The sequence below is a fragment of the Chinchilla lanigera genome, unplaced genomic scaffold (genome assembly GCF_000276665.1).
Source record: "Chinchilla lanigera isolate Chin_1 unplaced genomic scaffold, ChiLan1.0 scaffold00100, whole genome shotgun sequence".
Lineage (NCBI taxonomy): Eukaryota > Metazoa > Chordata > Mammalia > Rodentia > Chinchillidae > Chinchilla > Chinchilla lanigera.
Window position 1 is genome coordinate 6,841,473 of NW_004955501.1, and position 21,256 is coordinate 6,862,728.

Consider the following 21,256-nt stretch of genomic DNA (forward strand, 5'->3'; position numbering starts at 1 on the left):
ACAAACAGGAAGGTTGCCATCCTTTTAAATTTCTATTAGTGTTCTCATATGAGATTTCATGTACTGCATTTCGGGGTTTCTAACTGTCCAGTGACAGTCTACACTACACAGTGCTTAACTATGCATTTGGAATTGTGGCTATCGCACCTCACTTCTTTGCAAAGCATGGGGTCAACAATTTCATCAGCTGTTTTTTAAAAGAAGGGTGTGGGTACTAATGACACAAATCCTTACTCCGAAGTAAGGAAGAAAACATGAGGGACACCTGTAAGAGTCTCCCTGGATCCTGTGGAGAGGTGTGCTTCAGTGCTGGGGTTGACACCTGTGACTCCTTAGAATGTGTGACACAAACCCCAGACAGTCCCACCATGTTTGCTCCCAGTGAGAACTTGAAGAGAAATGACTCTCAGGACCGTGTGGGTGATTAGCGGTCAGAGCAAGAAACTATGAGAAGTCCTTCCGCACTTCTTATCTTTTCTCATGCACGCAGCTAAATTGTGAGATAACTGAGAAACTCAGGCCCAGAGATTTGAGAAAGATCCTCTCAAATTCACAAACCTCTTCAGGGCAGAACCCGAGGTGTAGGTCTGGTGGACTCTGAAGTCCATTTGGTGAGGCAGCAAAGGTCTCCTGAGGTACCTGCTCCTTCTGTCCGTCCACACTCCCTTCCTTAGAGCTACTTTGATGTTAGGGCTGAATGGAGGAACAGTCTCCATAGCTGTCACAAGCATGAGAAAAATGTAAAAATATTAGACTTTTCCAGTCATTCTCAATGACTGAAGGACAGGGAAGGAAGAGAAATGCCAGCGACCTTCCTGTGACTTAATATTACTCATCCCACTTCAGGTCAAGCGCCCTTAGCAGTGAAAAACCAGGAAACAGAAACCTCAAGAGTCGTTCTAAACTTGTTAAAAAAGCCCAGGAGCCCTAAAAGTATTTTAAATATCACAGAACAATCCATGCATATGGGAGAAATTATGTAGGGACACAGTCTAAAATCAGAGGTGATAAAAACTCTTGCTTCTCTGCCCTCCTTGTCTGCACCGTGTCTGTTTCCTAACGCCTCCAACATCTTCTCTGCAGCCTCACCTGGGAGGTGGTCAGAGCGGGAATGAGTATCCCCATTTTACCTATGAAGAAAGTGACACATAGATTAAGTTATTTCCACATGTTATCATGAATAAGTAGCAAAGGTGGGAAGAGAGAGTAGGAAAAAAGCTGTTGTCATCATATATTCCTATCAATAAAGTGCCCTACAACTATTTGTATTAATTGTATCCCTTTACCATTGTACTAAGATGGCTTATAGATTTAAATTGTGTAAAATGATTTTTAAAGGCTGTAGTAAAAGTGAATATAGATGAAAGTGCTTATATCCCCAGCCTTCTCCACAGCTGTGGTGCACACACACTCAAGATTCCCACCATCAAGCGTACATATCTTTGTGTAATTACCTTCCTTTGAGTATGGGCAGGATCTGTGACCTTCTAACCAACAGATATGACAAAGGTTGATTATCCATCTTGTGAATATGGTACATGGTATGACAAAGGGGAAGATCTAATTAAAAGCTCTAGTCTTAATTGACTTAATCATAGGGAGATTATATTGGTGGTCCTGACCTAATCAGAGAAGCCCTTTAAAAGAGGCCCCGAACCCCAGTCTCTGTCTCCTTACTCCTGTCTCCTAAGGAAGCTGGAAGCAGCTCCTTCCCTTGTCAGGTATCTAGATGAAGATGCAGCCAAGCCAACACCTAAATTCTAACCTCAGGAGACCCTGAACTGAGAACCCAGATACGGTGAGCTCAGACTGCTGGTCACAGAAACTATGAAATAACAAATGGCTGTTCTTTTGTGCTAAGTTGTTATATAACATAAAACTAATGTACAGCAGGTGATCTTTTGTACCCCTCTGGCTTTGCATATGTTATTTTCTGGTGACAGAATTTGAATACCTACAAGGAGCTAGGCACTCTCAGCATTATCCCCGCCAAGCCTCACTTGATCCTCCCCCAAACTCTGTAAAATTGATATTTTTGTACTTGCAAGACTAAGAGGCTGAGACTCAGCAGGATGAAGCAACTTGCCCTAGGCTTACAGTTAAGGGAAAGGCCTGGATCTTTCCAGCTTCCTTTGTTGCAGTCAACTAGCTGTATAGCATTCCACAACACAGAACCAACTCCAACACGCTCCCCTCCCTCCTGGTGCCTTCCATCATGGGAACAGGTTTTCTACTCAATTCTCACTCATGCCATTCACAATCTTCCAAGTGCTTCTGTCTCAGCACTGACACATCACGGGCCTGTATGTCTGCAGTGATGACAGTAGGTTCCATGTGTGGCTGTTACACATGAGAAGGAGTCTGTGTGAGAACCATGTATCAAGACTGATGATGCTGGACTGGAGAGTTCAAACGGTTGGATTGTTCAATATTAAGGGAGCTTGGAGTTCTGAGAGGCAATTTGATCTGACCTTCTTTTCCTCCTGCTGTGGAACGGCATGTCAAAACCTGCTGCTTTTTGCAAATCAGTTTTTACCTGGGCACAGCTATCCTAGCAGCTGCTATCCTTATGTTCCCAGGTTCTAAGCCTTGCAAACCCATCACCAACTAAATCCACAAACAGAGGAAAATGCTGCCAAACTAGGTACTGTTTTACTCTAATGGCAAATTTTCGTTGAACTGCAGTGCAGGCAGACAGACAGGACTTTTCTCTGGCTCTGCCGCCAGTTACAGGTGATTGGGCAAGAGTTAGCATCACCCACCTTGAGCTTCAATTCCTTCATTAACCAAGACAATAATACCTGCCCTTATTCCATCAGATTGACTGATTCATTTATTCATCCATTTATTCATTTATGACTCAGATTTGCTGCGGTTGCCCCTGGCAATTGCGTGTACTGGAATACCCGTGGTCCACTCTATGAACCATCACTGAGACTAAAATACCCAACACCTACAATTTAAAAGAGGAGTTTATTTGGGCTCAGAGCTCAGTAGGTTCAGTCCATGCCTGGCTGGCTCCAAGCAGAAACCGCTTGGTGAAAGGGTGTGGCGGAGGAGAGCTGTTCGCACCGGGGCAGCTAGAAAGCAGGAAGAGGAAGGGATAAGAATACACCTTTCCCGGTCGTGTACTCAGTGACCCACATCTTCCCACCAGGCCCCACTTCTAACAGCACATTCAGGAACTCATCAATGGATAAATCCAGTGCGTGCACACCCCCATGACCCCATGACCCATGATCCTTGTCCTAAAAGGAAAAGCTTCAGAGATGACAGCCAGGAAGCCTGAGATTTTTGTTTGCTGGGCGGCATTTGCAAACGTCCTCTCTGACCGAGCCACATCTTGACAGTGGGAAGGGGCTATTTTAGCACTTCCAGTTCCCTCTCAATCTGCATAATAATTTTAGGACAAATGTGGGTGTAGCAGAATTGTCCTCTCCCCCGATCTTTTCTGTGTTCCCCGATACTGAGGGCTGGTGATGCAGAGGACAAGACAGTGTCAGCTGTGAGCCAAGGCTCTGCCTCACCAGCAATGACTCCAAGACAGCAAAGAGATCTGCAAGCAGCGTTGGACCCCAGAGGTGATACCCAGCTGTCAGCACTGGCTGTCCGTCTTTCTTCATCCTGACATTCTTGTTACTTCTTTTTCTTTAACCTACTCAGTTACATCTGTGCTATGTTGCTAGAGAGCCTTCCAAAGAATACTAATGTTCCGGAGATGAGATGGTCTCCTAATGTTGTATCTACTGTGACTGTCTTCAGCAGGACTCTGTCTCTCTGAATTTAACCCTTTGATGTCTTTTAGAACTTGGAGATATGGGAGAGATTCCATGAGGAAGTTTCCTGAGGACAGAATTTAGCCTTCTGAGCTTTTCTATACTAATATGTAGGGAAAAGAATTTCCTTGTTTCAAAGAATAGGCGGTTTCAATAAATGTTGTCAAGAAAAGAAAATTCTAGTTCCCTATTGATTCACTTTACAAGAGAAATAATATGTTGCTGTGAGAGGGAAAAGCCTTTTGAATGACTTTTTATTCCTGGGACATTGTATGTTTTAAGGAAAATGTAACTGGAACCCTTCAGGACCTCAGACTGATACACAGTGACAGATTTCCTATTATTTTCCTTCTGTTTGTCTACAGTCTATCATCTTTTTGCATAGTTTGTGCCCTGCATGAATCGTAAATAAAAGAGGCCTTTTCTGCACAAAGCAACACTTGGATCAGAAACTGTATACCCTGCAAATATTGAGAAGGAAGTCCTTTCGTGGATAGGGTTTTTAGGTTCCAGAGTCTTTTGTCCAAGGTTGAGTAGTGAGTTCTGCTCACAGTTCTGAAACTTTTCTATGTGACTTTGGATAAATAACTTTCCTGTGCTTACATTACATAACTTACAAAACAAAACTGGTAATGCCTGCCCCTACCCACTTCTCCACGGCATTCTTTAAGGTAATAAGAAAGTCTAAAAAGCACTTTGCATTTCTCTAAGAAACCTCTTATTTTAGAAGCGCTTCTTCACAGTCAGGGCCACCCAGGTAAGGCAGCCAGACATGCAGCACAGCGCTGAGACTTCAAAGAATAAAGCCCAACTCATCGTTTACTCTGTCAAGACTGTATACCTGAAGTCTTGGGTCTTTTATAATTTATATGGCTGTGGACTCCAGCATTAATGAAATGAGTCATTAAAGTGTGTATAAAAGAATAGCTCTTTCACCGAGTTGTAAGGGTTAAAGGAGAAAATTTAAGCCATGCAGTTACTGTATGGCACTTGGTCAAGAACCATGATTTTTTTTTTTTTCCAGTACTGGGAATCGAACTCACAACCTCACGCTTGCCAGGCAGGCACTGTGCCACTGAGCTAAATCCCCAGCCCAAGAACCATGAATTAAGTTACTTTTAACAGACATTATGATAGGTGATTCTTCAAGTTATTTTGAAGGCCAGACAGGAAATATAAGAATTCTCTCTGAAGTTCCAGCCTGTTCTTAAAGAGTCTCAGGGTTTGTAAGAAAAATAGCTAACCCTAAAATGTGGAAATATTTTGGGTAATTAGTAGCCAAGAGGTCTTCTGAATAGAAAACTCTAGCTCTTTGTCTTGAAGACCTGGTCTTATTTCAGGGTAGGTACAATTTTAGTTTGTACATCACAGATGGATAGTGGCCAAAACAGAAACATAATTCCATACATTCTTCATCCTGTCAGTTTGGAGAACTTCTCCCCAAGCTGATATCCGTCCTCCAGCTTTTCTGCTTCATCCTCTAAGCAGTGGTGGTTTGGTACCTTCAGCATCTCTCTTGGCAGTCAGCTCCTAGGTTAACATTGTTCTTGGTCTCATCTTCATTATCTGCAAGCTGGTTTTTTTTCTCATTGAAGTTCAGTAGAATTATCTTTTTTTTAAATTTTATTTTAAAGCAAAGAAAAAATAGACATAAAATAAGAGTTTCAAATCAGGCTAATAGAGTAACAATAATTAATACATTGTGTACTGTTATCTTCATAGTAGTTACTCAGAGTACAAGATGTAAGCATGAAATATTATCCAAATAATATTAGCACAAATCTTTCTTTTCAATGAACTAAGAGAAACTAGCTGTGTAACTCTCTAAAGATAGCATAATTGCTGCTATTTCTTTGTTTCTAACTAAGGATTTAGGTTACACCCAACTTATCTTCACCTTCCTTGCTTATGTCCCCTATATCTATGTTACTATTGTCTAAAGATCATAGCATCCCTACACGTTTTCTACCCTCTTCCTCCAGAGGATGGGACTCACTCTGGAATCTTTCTTTCACTTCCTGCATGGTTGGCCTCTTCTAAGAGCATGTGTGTTATTCCATCTAAAAACTGGACACAGAAAATGGACACAGTATATCACAAGGTAAGATCCTCTAGGAACTTGTTGGAAATGTAACATCTCAAGCTCTACCCAAAACCTATCAAAACAGAAATTTAAGCCTCCCAGTAATTCTGGTGTATGTTAAGGTTTGAGAATCCGTTGTACAGGATATGCCACAGTTGTGCACCCAGATCACATACGGCCACTAACTGACCACTAGTTCATGGGTATTTGCATCTCACAAGCAGGTTTAAATTTCAAGTCTGTTATTTTACCTGGATGATAAAGAAAGCTAATACTTTTCAAAGTCTAAGGTTTTATCGAGTTATCAAAAGTGTTCTTGGCCCCTATGGGATCACAGAGCTGGTTAAAAAAAGCAGGATCTAGAAGAGACACTGCCAGATATGGACAGGTGTTTCTCTGGGTGGCACATAGACGCTGCACCATCCAACTCAGCAGAAGCAGAAAATTCCTCTCTAGTCTTCCACTGCATTGTTTCACACATAATGGAGATATTTGAATTTACTCTTTATGCAGGATACTTGGATGCAGGGTAACACTGCCAAGCAGAGCTTTCTCAAGGTGCGATCCTCAGAAATATGACAGAAAAGCATTTCATAGGAAGCCCAGCATTGGTATTGTCCAAAAGGGGAGCCACTAGATAAACACTGCAACTGAGTGCTTGAAATGTGGCTAGTGCCAAGAAAGGTGCATTTAATTTTAATGAATTTTTATTTACATAGCATTTATGTTTATGTGTGGCTAGTAGGTACCCTAGAGGGTAGTACAGATCAAGGTATATTGATCTAGTATCTTATACTATAATTCATTAAATGGGAAATGGATCATATGCTTTTGAAGAGAATTTAGAAGACTTACAAATTAATCATCTATAATGGGTTTTTAAAAAATTGATGGGGCACTTTTGGGGCCAGTCCAAAAGTGATTATGTCTAAATCAATCAGTAGGATAATAAAATTAAGAGCCTTTGGTTTATGATAGGTGTCAGGTCATTCTAGAGCCAGCAGGTTTTCTGAGACTTTTTAACAACTTTTGTTCTTTGGTATCCTATTTTATTTGGGAGAAGATTACTGGATGCAAATTTTAGATAAATCATGAAATATGTTTGTTCAACAGAAATCATAAAAAGTGTTCCAACACTAAAAATTCATTTTTTATCTTTATGCCTGAGCAATAAGTTACCCATTAAACAGAGGTTAGAATCAAGTTGTTAAAAAGCTGTCCATAGAAGAAGTTTCAACTTAAAATTCAATTGTCACTGAATGTGAGTACCATTTAATGAATTATCAATCTATTTTTCCAGATATTTCTAAGTGTCCATAATTTAGTAGGCCACGAGAAAGAATACCAACTCCCCTTATTTTCCAGTTAGGGATGATTTAGTCTTGTAAAGTAATGTTACAAACTTGGAGAATAACTCTCTTAAAAGATAGCTAGAAATTCGGTAAACTTCAGGTTCTCATGTGAATTCAGAAGAATTATTGCTTCAACTTTACCTTTTTATTCTCTGTTCTCCTTTGCAATTACAAAGTAGTATTAGGCTCAAGAATGTTATTGAAGGTCTGAGTAGGTTTAACGTAGAAGTCATCATATTTACCCAATCTAAAGTATTCACCTCAGTGGAGGTAAGTAAATAAAAACTGATTATGATACCATTGAGGATTATTGGCCCCTTAACTAAAGACCTAGCCTTCAATGTCCTTAGAGTTGTTTTGCTGGCTAAAGTTCTGCAAAATTAAATTGTGATAAAATTAAAAGTGAGCTTGGTTACTTACTTTCTTCATTGAGTCTGACAGCTTCATATGGAGAAATGATCCAAAGTAAACAATTCTTTTTAATCTAAATTTCCTATTGATAAAGCTTAAGCAAAATATTTGCTAAACTTGGCATTCATGTATTCTAAATGCAGTAACTTACTTAATGATTCTTCAGAGTATACAAACTCCTTGAGATTATTAAGTATTTTTCTAGTATCTGAGAGATGGATTTTAGTAGTGAGGACACATTGTTATTTCACACGAACAGCAAGAACAGGAGTAGGCAGCTTTAAGTGTCCGAGGTCTAGGATATAATCTCAACCTAAACAGAGGTCAGTATGGCTAGTCAACCCAGTCCCCAAGGATATCAAAGTCCTTCAGCATGGGCAAGTATTTGAGCCTTATGATCCTATTTACAATTTTTTCTTCTGGAAATAATTATGTACTTTCACATTTTTAAATGAAATAATCAACTGTAGTAAACAAGCAACTCTAACACAGCAGAAGAGAATCCTCTGCAGCCTTTCGGAATGTTACTGCTGAGCATGGTTGTGCATGCCTATAATTCCAGCACTCTGAAAAACTGAGACAGGGACCAAAAGTTTGAGCACGGCCTGAGCAACTTAGTGACTTATGAGACCTGTCTCAAAATTAAAAAACAGTTAAAGAGATGCTGATGTGTAGCTCAGTGTGAAAGCCCTGGGTTCAGTGCTTGGTAAGTATGTTCATACATATACATACATACATACACATACACATATACAAAACTTTTAGATAAAGTAGGGGAAAGAAAGAGTGAACTAAAATCATTTGCAAATTTTTCCCCTCCTATTTTCTTGGGGTTTATTTTATTCCTTTTAATTTCTTTTTTGTTGTTGTTTTGTTTTTTGTCTTTTTGAGACAGGGTCTCGCTATGCAATTCAGGCTGGTCTTGAGCTCACTTTGTAGTCCGGCTGCCCTCAGACTCACAACAATCCTCCTGCCTTAGCCTCCCGAGTGCTGGGATTACAGGCATGTGGAACCATGCCCAGCAACATTCCTTTTAATTTCTTTAAGTTTAACATTTGGTTCTTGAATTTTTTTTGTTCCTTTGTTGCTAATATCAATATTTAAGGTTATAAATTTTCATTGAGAATTATCTTAATCATATCACAGAAATTTTAATATTCAGTATCTTCACTGTCATTCTGCTCCAACTAATTTTGTTTACATTATTGTTTTTCTTTTTAGCAATTACTTTTTAACAAATGAGTTGCTTAGATTGTGTACTTTTAGAATGTGGAGTTATGGCTTTTCAACTTAAACTTTGATAGTATAGTCATAGAATATGGTCTGCATTCTACTAATTCTTTGAGTGATTTGAGATTTGCTTTGTGATCACTTACCATAATGACTGTCTGTGCACCTGAGGAGAATAAGCACCTGAACGTTAAGCAAGGAGCAGAATGAGATACTGGAATAGGTTACTACAGGATGAACCCCACCTCCACCGCGCCCCTCCCCCCCGTCACAAGCACCAGTTGGACAACTATCCACTAAAGAAAATACAGTGGGTGGAGTGGAGAGGGCTTGGCAAAAGCAAATGAAGTTATATAGGGCCAGTGGTTGAAGCAGAGACCAGATATGAACTACAGCAATTATTTATCCAAGAGATGATGATGAAATAGACCAGAGAGGCAGGGATAAAGGTGCTGGGATGAAAGTGGATTGAAAAGAATTCTGAACATATTTTAAAAGTAAAACTGACAAGATTTCCTAAAGGATTGCATGTGGAGTAGGGGAAAGAAAAGGCTTAGCCTGAACAACTGGAAAGTGGAAATGCCATTAACTGAGGCAGGGAAGACTGTGGTATGGTGAGTTGGGATGGAAGATCCAAAAGGAGGCCCAGATCTTAGATACTCAAACTGAAGAGGTAGAGCAGGCAGCAGTGTAGGGGAAAGGTCTGGATTTAAGCTATAAACAAGAACTGGGGATTTGAGGGGCTGGGGATTTAGCTCAGCGGCAAAGCGCCTGCCTGGCAAGTGCAAGGTCGTGAGTTCGGTTCCCAGTACCGGAGGGGGGAAAAAAAAAAAAAAAAAAAAAATTTAAAAAGAAAAGAATTGGGGATTTGAGGCTAGATGAGACCACCTAGGGCAACAGTTCTCAACTGCAGTGACTGAGGTAGATGCTACTGTTGGGGTGCTGATAAAGACCCTATGATGTACACCGCAAACGTTGTGCAACCTAAAATGTCAATAATCCTGAGGTAAAGAAAAACTGACTTTGAATATAAGTTTAATAGAAGAAAAAGTGTTCAAATACTCCTTGCTGGGGCTTCTTACTATAGATCTGAGGAGATGAACTGGAACCATCAAAGAAATGTGTGTTTCTGTAATACTGGGGGACCAGGGTACCAGCATGCTGTGGAGGTCAAGTGTAGATAGTCCTTTAAAGAGCAGAAAGTGATCGACCACATCAGATGCTACCCATGGGTGTAAAGATCCAGGCTCATCGTATTCATCCCTGTAGGATCACTGACAAGAAGCCCACATTAGCAAGAGCAAGTTCAGTGAGTGGTATTGGCTGCCATCTGGCTCTGCCGCTTAATAAGGGGCCTTGGACAAGGTACTAAGCACCCCCGAGATTTAGTTTCCTCATTCTTAAGATGAAGATAATAATTCTATAAAAGAAATGCTTGAGACAATATCGATATCCTGTACTCCGAGTAACTAAGTTAAAAAGAGCAATACAGAATGTATTAACCACTGTTCCTTTTGTTTTCAAATTTTGTTTCTTTCTCTTTAAAATAAAAAAGAAATGCTTGAGATAACATAAGCAATATATTCATATATAAGCATCCAGTCCAGAACTACCACGTAGTAGGCACTCAAAACGTGGAAGTTCTCCTTTCATCACTCTTCCACTGGTTTCCGGCTTCTTTCTCCTGAGCGCACCCCTGCCGCTCTCGCTCTGCCTTCCTTATCCCTCACTGCTTCTCCGGTGTGTTATCGCGCGCTAGGCGCTGGTCGCTGCTGCACGCAGCTATTCTGCCATGAAAACACGCTTTCTGATGGGGATTATTCTTCAATTAAAGCTTATTGTGAGCTGAAGAAAAATAAAAATGAAGTGTTAGTAACATTATCCTTCTGAAGGTGATACAAGGACTGGAAAAACCCAACTACCAATTAAAAAATAAAGAGAGTTACAAAGCATTTTTTCATGCAGTTAACATTCCGTGGTTAGATTGAATTACGTATTGTCTTTCTGCAGTTTTGAAACTGTGCAATCCCTAAACAGCACCCACGTTTTCTAGGTCTACTGAACCTCCACATCCTTTCCCTATATGAAACTTCTGTATACCAAACCCCCAATCGACACTGAAAGTCCTCAGAGAGATGTGTCAAAGAATGGGTGGTGGGAAAAGCTGCATAAGTGGAAAATCACTCTTTAAAACCTTTTACTCAGGAATCCCCCACTGGTTTGCTCTTCTCTTGGGACTCGGAAAATGATTATAGTACTCTAATGATTACACAGTAACTTTGTAAAAAATGAATTTAATTTCAAAAGGTTAAAGGTAGCCATATTGTGGAAAAAAGATATCAAAAATATGTCATTTTGCAGTCAATTCTAATTTTCACAAAACAAAGGACCTGAAAGGTCACCCACATAATGAGATTTTGTGCTAATTCACCAGTTAGTTATATACAATAAGCTCTCAGTCAAAAAGACTGAAGCTCAGAAGGCTAAAGAGGAATTCCCGAGGAAAAAGTGTTCATGCTGACAGCAGCTATGAATTCCAGGAGGCACCGGCTGCTCTGTGACCTTGAGGAGTGAGTGCTGCTGCTGGGCCTCTTTCCAGATGTACTGCTGTCCTTGAACACCATCCCTTTTGAAAATACCAGGGAAGTTCAGCCATCAGGATGTCCAAGCATAATAAATAAATTTATTATAATACAAATTATTACAAATACAAATTTACTATAGTAAGACACAAGGAGGATGCTTGGAATAAAGAGAATCAATTTTGAAGCCGGATGGATTCAAAAACTGAACAGTGAAGAATTGGCGGAAGCTTACAATTGTGGGAAGCAGTTCAAGGCACTAAGCTGTGCATTTGATCTTGTGCTCACATCCATCCTTAGTTGGTCCATCCACACAGCCCGGTTGCTCCGGGAAGAGCTAGGTCCAAAGTGGGGCCCTGTGGAAAGTTCCTGATGTCTGGATGGACATCACTATGAGGGCTTGATTGGACTCAACAGGGAGAAGATGGCTTTGAGTCATGGTGAACAACCAATGAGGCTATGGACAATGTGGCCCCTCCTCCCCTTGAGGACTTACGCCCTTAGTACCATGAAATCCACAACTGGAGGTGTAAAACATGTGCTACACCCTTGAGTCCACTGCTGTTATCTGAGTCCTGAAGGATATTCTGGAGAGACTTCTTCCCAACTGGAATCAGACTGAAAGGCAAAACCATTCTGATATCTGCTCATGGAAATGGCAGTAGAGCTTTCCTGAAATGCCTAGAAGGCATCTCAGATAAAGACATCTTCAGTATTACTCTTCCTGCTAGATTCCCCATTCTCCAGGAGCTAGACGAAAACTTGCAGGCTGTTAGGCTTCACCAGTTCCTGGGTGACCAGGTGGTCATCCAGGAGCCATTAAGAAAATGGATGATCAAGGAAAAGTGAAATAAGCCAAGAAATAAACATTTTCCCATGTGGGGGCCAGGAATAGATGCAAAAGGAATGCCATATAGTACGTTATAGGTGCTGATTTCTCTTTTGCCCCTAATTTTCCAGATTTTTCCAAGACTAAGTGGTAGAGTTTGTGTAAACTTATCTTGGTCCAGGTAATGCTTAAGGATGCATAAGTGCTTGTGTCATAAACCTTAGGAGTTTACTTTCCTGGTGGTCCTGTTGAGTTAGTCATCAGACTAGGAGCCAGTGGGGTTTAGTCAAAGTTACTTTGTTAGTTCTGAGATGGGACAGTAACAGACGGAGATCAAGTGTAAGATATTCATCATTTAATAAATCATTATTCAGTCACCATCAAAAGGAACTACTCCAACAAGTAGTTCACTTTTTTATTTCATAATATGGCACTTTCTGAGATGATAGTGAGGATTACTAGACAGTGTGTATGACACATATAAGTATTTATTACTGGTCTTTTCCTTTAGGGCAGGAATGCTTGGGTAGTTAAGACAAGAGGCGCATTAAACGGGAGAGTCACAGATGGGTTTCTTCAAGGCCCTTTACCTTCCTGTAGTCCAGAGTCACCCTCTGTTTGACGTTCAGCACAATTCCTCTTCAGTCAGTGCACTGAGCAGGAGAGAGTCAACTATGGCTGTTTGTGATCTCTTTTTTGTTTTTGCTCTTGTTTTTTGAAACAATCTTTGAGTACTTACAGTTGGCTTAAAAATAAAATTCTGTACTGAACATTGAAAAAAGAGAAATTTATGATTTAGAACCAGGTCCTCTAACTCAGTCCCAAGTAATCCTCAGGCAGATAATTCTTTGCCAAGTCCATAGAGATGTGCTGGTCTCTCTACCTCTGTGTCTATTGTATTTCACTGAGCCTGAAGCACATTTTGCTCACATTTTAATGCATTGGAAATCATGCAGCATCTTACAATCAAAGTCATGTTCCTATTGCTGCTGGTCAGTGCTGTCCAGAGGATCCACTTCCAGTGGTGGACATCTGCTTTGCTTGCTCTCTCCAAAACAGGCATCACGAGCCACATGTGGCTCTGGAGTACATTAATGTGGTTGATTCAGTTAAAGAAGTAAGCTTCTAGTTTTCTTTAATTTTCATTGTTTTAATTTTTAAAAACCATATGTGTCTGTGCCTACTATATTAGACAACAAAAGTGTACACCAAATTTTCCAGGAAGGATTTACATGTATTTCTTTAATGAGCTTGAGGAGTTACCAACTTGAAATGTATAATTAAATTCTCTGCTAGAGGTTCTGTGGCTGCTCTGGTATTGTGAATTCAGGCTGTGGCTCTGATTATTATTAGCTTTGATCCAAATTCTCATAAGAGATTCTTTCATCCACTCCAGCCAATGCCGAATGAAGATATGTGCATTTTCCTGCTCCCTTCCTGCATGGGAGATCCCTTTCCCATTTACTCATACACTCAAAGGGAGTCCCAGAATGATACGGAAGGTTCTTGTTAAACTACCCATCCTGTATGTTTTTATTTCCAGAGTGAAACCTGAAATGACGGTGCTTCCTTCGATCAGTAATAACTTAAAGCCAATGACACAGGACAGTGTACCTTCTGATGCATAGTAGAAGCTTAATAAACATTTATTGAAAGAGAGCAGGGAGTAAGGGATAGACTGTCAGAGTTTGACTAGTTCTTTTTGTTTGTTTGTTTGTTTTGTTTTTTGTTTTTCTTCTGGTACCAGGAATCGAACTTATGACCTTGCACTTGCCAGGAAGGCACTGTGCCACTGAGCTAAATTGCCAGCCCCGAGTTTGACTAGTTCTTAAAATGATGATTCCATGATTCCCTGGGAGAATTAAATGCACTGTTAATATTTGTTTGATTGGAAGAAGGGAGAGATTGGAAAGGGAAAATATATGAGATCCTGGCAAAATGCAGGGAGAAAGGCTTAATCATTGGCTTTTCAGGTAGGAACCTGGCTTTACATAGATAGCAAACCATGGGCAGATGTGACATCACCTCGAACTGGACCAGAGCCTGGTTTGTAGAGGATGAGGGCCAGAAGCTAACAACAGCATGTTCATTGTCTTCATAGCTTCCATGCACAGGAAGTGCGGCCGTGATGAACGAGCGTGGGGAAAGTATGGAAAGTGAACAGGCTTTATAGAAAGCATAGCTATTTGTTATTGTAATTATAGTTCACAGCTCTGCTGTTAGAAAGAAACCGTTAAATTGAGAAAGATATATTATGAGGCTCTAGAAGAAGGGGTCTATTTTCTGTGGTTAGGAAATAAGGCCTTTTGTTTTCCTCTGCAACATCAGGTTCCTTCTCCACAAGGCAGTCTCGCCAGGCAGCCGCATGCCTAGGAACACAGATTTTAGCAGCAGCCAGGTTGTTATGTATTCCCACTGGATAACATGAAAAATTGAGGCCCCACAGGCAGATGTGCTGATAGGATGTGGACACAGGGAAGATGGTCGGGGCCAGAACTGCACGTACTCAATGCAGGAACAAGTGGTGCTGGTCAGAAAGATGTCTCAAGGTAATAACATCTAACCAGACTGGCAAAACACAGAAAGACTCATGCAGCAGAGAGTAAAGCAAAGCCAGACATTCAAAACTAAGAGCAGACTGCCAGAGCTAAGAGCAAAGTAGTGAACAAGTTCATGTCCAATGGGAAGAAAAATATACCACATTTGCCTCCACCCACTGAACCTAGAGCAGTGCTAGTATAGAGTAGATGCTCATTACCTACTACATGAATGAGTAGGATCAACAAAACAGACTTAGGGTATTGGAAACAGGCCTTCTAATTCAGACAGCTGGTGGACTAAATCCGTGCTTCTCCAATTTTGATGTGCATGCACATCAGCCGGGGGGCTCCCTTCATGCAGATTTTGCTTCAGTAGATCTGGGGTGGGAGCTGGGCCTCTGCCTTCTCACACATTTGTCCTCACAACACGTTGATCCACACTACAGTTTGAGTAATAAGGGCAATTACTCACAGATTGCTCTAACGTTTCAAAGGCATAAGTCGATTTCAGGAGGGAGAACTTGCAATTGCAAACTTAAAAAGCAGGTGGCAGGTGTAAGGAGAGGAAATCAGGGCAAGCAAGATAATTCTGAAGAGATGTGACTTTGGAAATCTTCTGTGGCCTCTCAAGCCCATCAAGAGGAAAATTCAGTGCCCAGAATTGCTGGTGTGATTGGGGGAGGTATGAATGTTTCAAGTTGTTCATTCACAGTATCCATCAAGACCTCATAATATGAACATAAGTCATCACCCTATGCTGGATTTCATTTCAGCATATTCCATCCATTTTTTGCATAAAAGTCCAGGTTTATTTTTAGTTTAACATATCACTGCAGTAGAGTTTAGTGATGTAAAAAGCTGATATGAAAACAGTTGTATAGTAACAGTATAGAAATAGGAACTCTAGAGACACTGTGGACACAATTATTGACTTCACCTTTTGTCTCCTGTCATTAAATATCTGTTGCCCTCTATCCTTAGACCTGTTGTCTTCTAGGAAGTACAGTATATGGTCAGGGTTAAGGATGAGCTCCTGTCTCTTCTAGACATGTATCACCTTGGCCACCAAGCGACAGACCAAGGTAATAATGCAACCTGACTTGAGTTGTGATGAGCGTCTGTGCTGTGGGACCCACATCTTCGGCGTGGTGGGCAGTGGCAAACCACTGTGCTAGTGGAGCTCACTGCTTCAGCAGTGAGATTATCCTCTCCCTGTCACTGTGCAGAGGACAATTGTTCCTGACATGCCCTGCAAAATGCCCACCCTCTCTTGTACCCCCTTACTCATACTTCAAGACAGTCCCTTACAAACCAACATATTCCCTTTTCCATAGGCAAAGGTTATCATATACTATGCTCCTAGAATTAATTAAACAGAAAGAAAGTTTCAGTTTCTCAGGGACAGTGACCTGGAAGATACCTGAATCAGTAGCGTCAAGAGAGGGAAGAGCATATAACAATAGGAAAGACATGTGGAGAAAGCACTGTCCCTGGTGGTGGCAAGGAACAGAAACTCCACAGGTCTCACAGTAAAGGGGGGAATTGGGCTTATCTTCCCCAGTGGTGATTTAAAATCAAGGTCAAAATTGTCATCTTAGACCCCATACTGGTTTTTCCTAATGCTCCCACCTCCCTACTTTGTCTGATACAATAACAGGCAAAAGCCATTTGGTGATGGTGTATTAGTTTCCAACAAAGTTTGTGCTTTCAAAACAACACAAATTGTGCTCACCTCAGCAACATATATACTAAAATCAACACAAATTATGATCTTGCACTTCTAGAGTTAGTCTCTCTGGGCTGAAATAAGTGTCAGCGGAACTACATTCCATCTGGAGACACAAGGGCAAAATTGGTTTCTTTTCTTTTCCCGGATCCTGGAGGTTGCCTGCATTCCTTAGCTTCTGATCCATTTCTAGCAGTCACATCATTCAGATCTCTGCTTCTATCGTTATGTCTCCTTCTCTGATTCTCACCCACCTGCCTCCCCCTTAGAAGGACCCTTGTGATGACTCTAGGCTTTCTTTGGGTAAGCCAGGGTAATCTTCTTATCTCAAGATCCTTAATCACATCTGCAAAGTCCATGCAAGGTAAAGTACTCACAGATTCCAGGGATTAAGATGTAAGGTATTTGAGGAACCATTTCTGCCTACCATAGGTAATAGATTCACTGAAGGCCAAAAAATTAACATCTATCTGGCCTGGAAATGGGGAGTAACTTAGGACCCCAAGAGTTCGGGAAAAGTGGCCTCCTGTGTCAAAAGAAAAATGACTTACACTCATACAGTTTTATCAATTGAAACCTTTAAAAACTTTAACACAATTTCTTGTTCCAAGAAACTGTCTTTAAATGATTTTATGGCTGTTCGTTATCATCATTATGCTTTTAGTCAGCCAAACAATTACAGTAAGTTCTGTGTTCTGGAAGCAGGCACGTGCTGGCACCTGCTGGCTGGCTCCTCTCCCAGGCCCTCTGGCCTTTCTTTTCCCCTATGAGTATTGTGAAGTCACCCCAGCACAGTACATAACTAGAACCACATGGCTGTGTGCAGCTGTGTCCTAGCTGAAGCTCTCCTGGGGTTGGCAGAATGGCCAATCACTGCTTTTGTCCCACAGGGAGGTTTTATTGTGAGCTGAGTTCTGCAACCTATAGAACTCTGGACCAAAATGCTAACAAAAGGTTTTAGCCTTTGAAGAGTCTATCAATTCTACATCCTTAGTCTCTCCATCCCTCTCACTTTCTTCTCTAATTCCTTGGCAAGGCAGTATGGTACACTGCAAGTTTCCTTGAAATGATTTGATAACAAGAATTTACTCTGGTGTGTATTCAACAAATTCCCAGGATCCTCACTTAGAAAGTCTGAATTTCTAAGTTTTGGCATGGGCCTTAGTATCTGCATGTATAATACACACCCTCAAGTGATTCTTATTAGGCAAAGATAAAGGAGGCTGGGGGTATAGTTCAGTGGCATAAGTGCTTGCCTGGCAAGCCTGAGGTCATGAGTTCGATTTCCACCAGTACCCCCCCCACAAAAAAAGCAAAGATAAAGGAGACTAACATAATGAAACAGGATAGGTTTACAAATTGAGCTTTAAAATGAGGCATACCTTTGAACATATTTCAAGCTGGTAAATTTGGACAAGTTACTTGGCGATGCTGAACCTGTACAATGAAGATTCCATGAGTTATAGGGAGAAGAGAATAGGATTGTATGTACATTTCACTGTGTGCACAGAGCTCTGAGTCCAAGAATTATGAATTACTCTCCCTCTCTCATTCTCTCTCCCTCTCATTCTCTCTGTCTCTGTCTCTGTCTCTCTCTCCGTGTCTCTCTTACTCATCTCCCCTTCACGTCCATGTCTCTCTTCACAGTACTTGCCCCTACTGTTTCTTAACTGAGAGGTGTTGACTGACCCTGCAAATGTCATAGAATGTCACCCAGCAATGCTTGGTTAATCCCTCTGCCAGGACCTTCCCCACCCACCCACTTGTCAACCTCACACAGGCTTTCAGAGCCCTCCCTCTCTGCCTTTCTCTCACTCACAAGGAACAGTCTGCAAAGGTTTCCCTTTCTTAGAGCACCCAGCTGCACAAATGAAGCTAATCTTCCCCTGCAGCTGTGTCAACCATTGCTCTAGGAGGTTTACCTAGAAAGCAGTTGAGTTTTAATCTGCAAGATAAAGAAACAAAACAATTTTATTCCCTGGCAGGTTGAAATTACAAAAGGATGCTGGTCAGGAGCTCCTGCTTCCCAGAAAATTCCTATCACCGCTTTTGAGGTCCTGTGTCTTCCTGCACCAGGGTCACCTCAGGAATGCATGTCATGTACCATGTACCACACACTGCATGTTCTTGTGACATATACATTTAACATTTGCTGTGGCATTAGCTAGATTTTAAAGACCATCTTCATGTGCTTCTTGGCAGTTTTAGATATAATGCAAACTGGAAAGCAAGTCTACTTCCTAGTAGCTTTGGAGAACTTGGGGAATGTATTGTGACATGTGCTCTGTTTTATTTTGTTTTGTTTTGTCTTTTTGAGGCAGGGTTTCGCTATGCAGTTCAGGCTGGCCTTGAGCTCACTTTGTAGCCCAGGCTGGTCTCAAATTCTCAGCTATCCTCCTGCCTCAGCCTCCCAAGTGCTGGGATTGTGCTCTGCTTTATACTCTTCTTTTACTGCTTTCTGTAGCCCCTTCCTCTTCTTTTCTCTCCTTTTCCTCCTCCTCCTCCTTGTCTCTCTGTCTATTTCTGTCTCTCTCTGTTTGTGTCTCTGTCTCTGTCTTTGTCTGTCTGTCTGTCCCATCCCTCTGTCTCCCTCTCCCTTTTCTCCCCCTCCCTCTCTCCTCCCCTTCCCTCTTCTGTTTTGCTAGGGAATAAACTAAAGTCCTCTGAACTGAGCTACATCCCCAGGCCCCCTTTTGTATGTTAATTTTTAAAGACATCTTGCTAATGTTTTAAAGACGTGTCTTGCTAATATGACCGGACAGGACTCAAAATTATGATGCTCCTGCCTCAGTCCCCCAAGTGCTGGGATTACAGGTGTGCACCACCACACCAGGGTCTCCTTTTCTCCTTAAGGCGATGGTAGAAAGTTCAGAATGAACATCAGGGTCTCTATTTGATCACTGGAGACAATAGTCGCCCAAACACTTGTGATCCATCTATCTCTATTTCCCTCACTCCTGACATCGTAGCAAAGTGCCGAAGTGTCAGAGTGTGGCCCCCAACCAGTAACATAAATGGACACTTTAAAAATTGCAGACTTGTGCACAGTACCCAGACATACTGGATCACAAACTCTGGGGATGAGGCCCAGAAATGTGCATTTTAGAATCCCTAGAAGATTCAGATATATTTTCATTTGAGATTCATTGCACTGTGGAATCATCTGTCAGCCATCTCCTGAGGTGACTTCACCCCATATCCAAGTTGTAATGGCTTAGAATACTGCTCACCTGTCTACAGAATGCTTAGGAGTCCATGCACCATCCCAAGTTACTTTATTAGTGCATACAAATTTCACAGAACAATGGGCTTCACTCTGTCATATTCATATATGCACATAACGTACTGTGATCGTTTCCATCCCCCCTCACCCTCTTTTGCCCTTCCCTCCCCCATTCCTTTCCTCTTCTGCAATGGTCTCTCTTCTACTTTCATGCCATCTTTTTCCCCTGGATTCCACATATGGGGAAAATAAGGGATATATGTCTTTTGTTAATTTACCTCATTTTGACCTCGTTTTCCTCTAACTACCACCCAAGAGCATCAAATTACTATCTCATTCTTTAAACCTCCTCTCTTTGAACTTTGAAGTGTAACAACCTTGATAAACGGAAAGTCCCCTTAGAGTGTCTCTGCCAAGGCCAGCTGTTCACTGTAAGTTACAAGCCAGTAACAGTGAACTGCACTGACTGCCGTGTGGAATGTATTATGTGGTCACGCCAGCATCCGTGAGTAAGCACTCCTGGAGGGTTGTTGATCTGTACTACTGAGGCCAAAAGCGATAGTACCGGCATAAATACACCAATTAAAGGCTTTCCTGATAGAGGCTCCCCACAGCTCCATGTTAGAGTTGAGGAGACTGAGACCCAGAGAAAGAAATGACTTGTCTAAAGTCACGCAGCTGGTTAGCGACAGAGCTGCAGTTTAAAAGCAGAAATGACCTCCAGTAGTCTTTCTATGATGTCCTGGGAAGTTTCCCTGTGCCCTACTTTGCTCTCTCCCTTCCTCTTCTTCACCCTTAGAGACTTTCTGCCAGTCATTAGCTGTATGGTTTGTGTCTGTATGTCCCCCCAAAGCCTCATGCAGTCATGGGGCAGCTTTCAGAGTTTATGATTGATCCATAGTCCAATGCTACACCCGCCCTGGGGTGGGTGGTTTGCATATGAAAGGGAGAGGAGCAGGCTTGCTCTTCCTGCTGCCACTCCTCCCTTTTTTGTTCTTGTTACTTTGCTGTTCTGCTGCCGTGAACTGTTGCCCTCTGCCATGTGCCATTCTGCCTTGGAGCCAGTCAAATATGGAGTGAAACCTCCACAAACTGTAAGGGAAATAAACTTTTCCTTCCTTAATTTTGGGGATTGGGTATTTTGTCCCAGCAGTGAGAGAAAAGTAACCAAGACACTAACATATTAACCACAAATGGAATATGAGGCAAGGTGCAGATTAACTGATTGAGGTCCTCTTTAGGGAGAGGTCTTAGGGGAAAGCAGACAGAAATCAGTGGCTCCATAGCCACATGAAAGTGGCTATTCCTGTTTTCTCCTTTCTCCTTTACTTTTGTCAACAAGTTTCTCTTGGGCATTTATTAAGGTAAAGCACTATATAAGCACTGAGGATCCAGCAGTTAATAAAATAACAACATGGTTTTTGAATTCTAGTAAGGGAGACATACAGAAAACAAGCAGAGTATTACATATCAGAAGGTGAAAAATTAGCAGGTAAGAGAAATA

At 41.5% G+C, this 21,256-nt stretch overlaps 1 protein-coding gene and 1 pseudogene across 2 annotated transcripts in view; both read left to right on the forward strand.

The window, feature by feature from the left end:
• The window catches only part of Cpne4 (copine IV), a 467,949-nt gene that overhangs the window by 367,804 nt on the left and 78,889 nt on the right, over positions 1 to 21,256 (forward strand). The gene's annotated exons all lie outside the window — the stretch shown is intronic.
• Positions 11,552 to 12,300, forward strand: LOC102015330 (annotated as a pseudogene).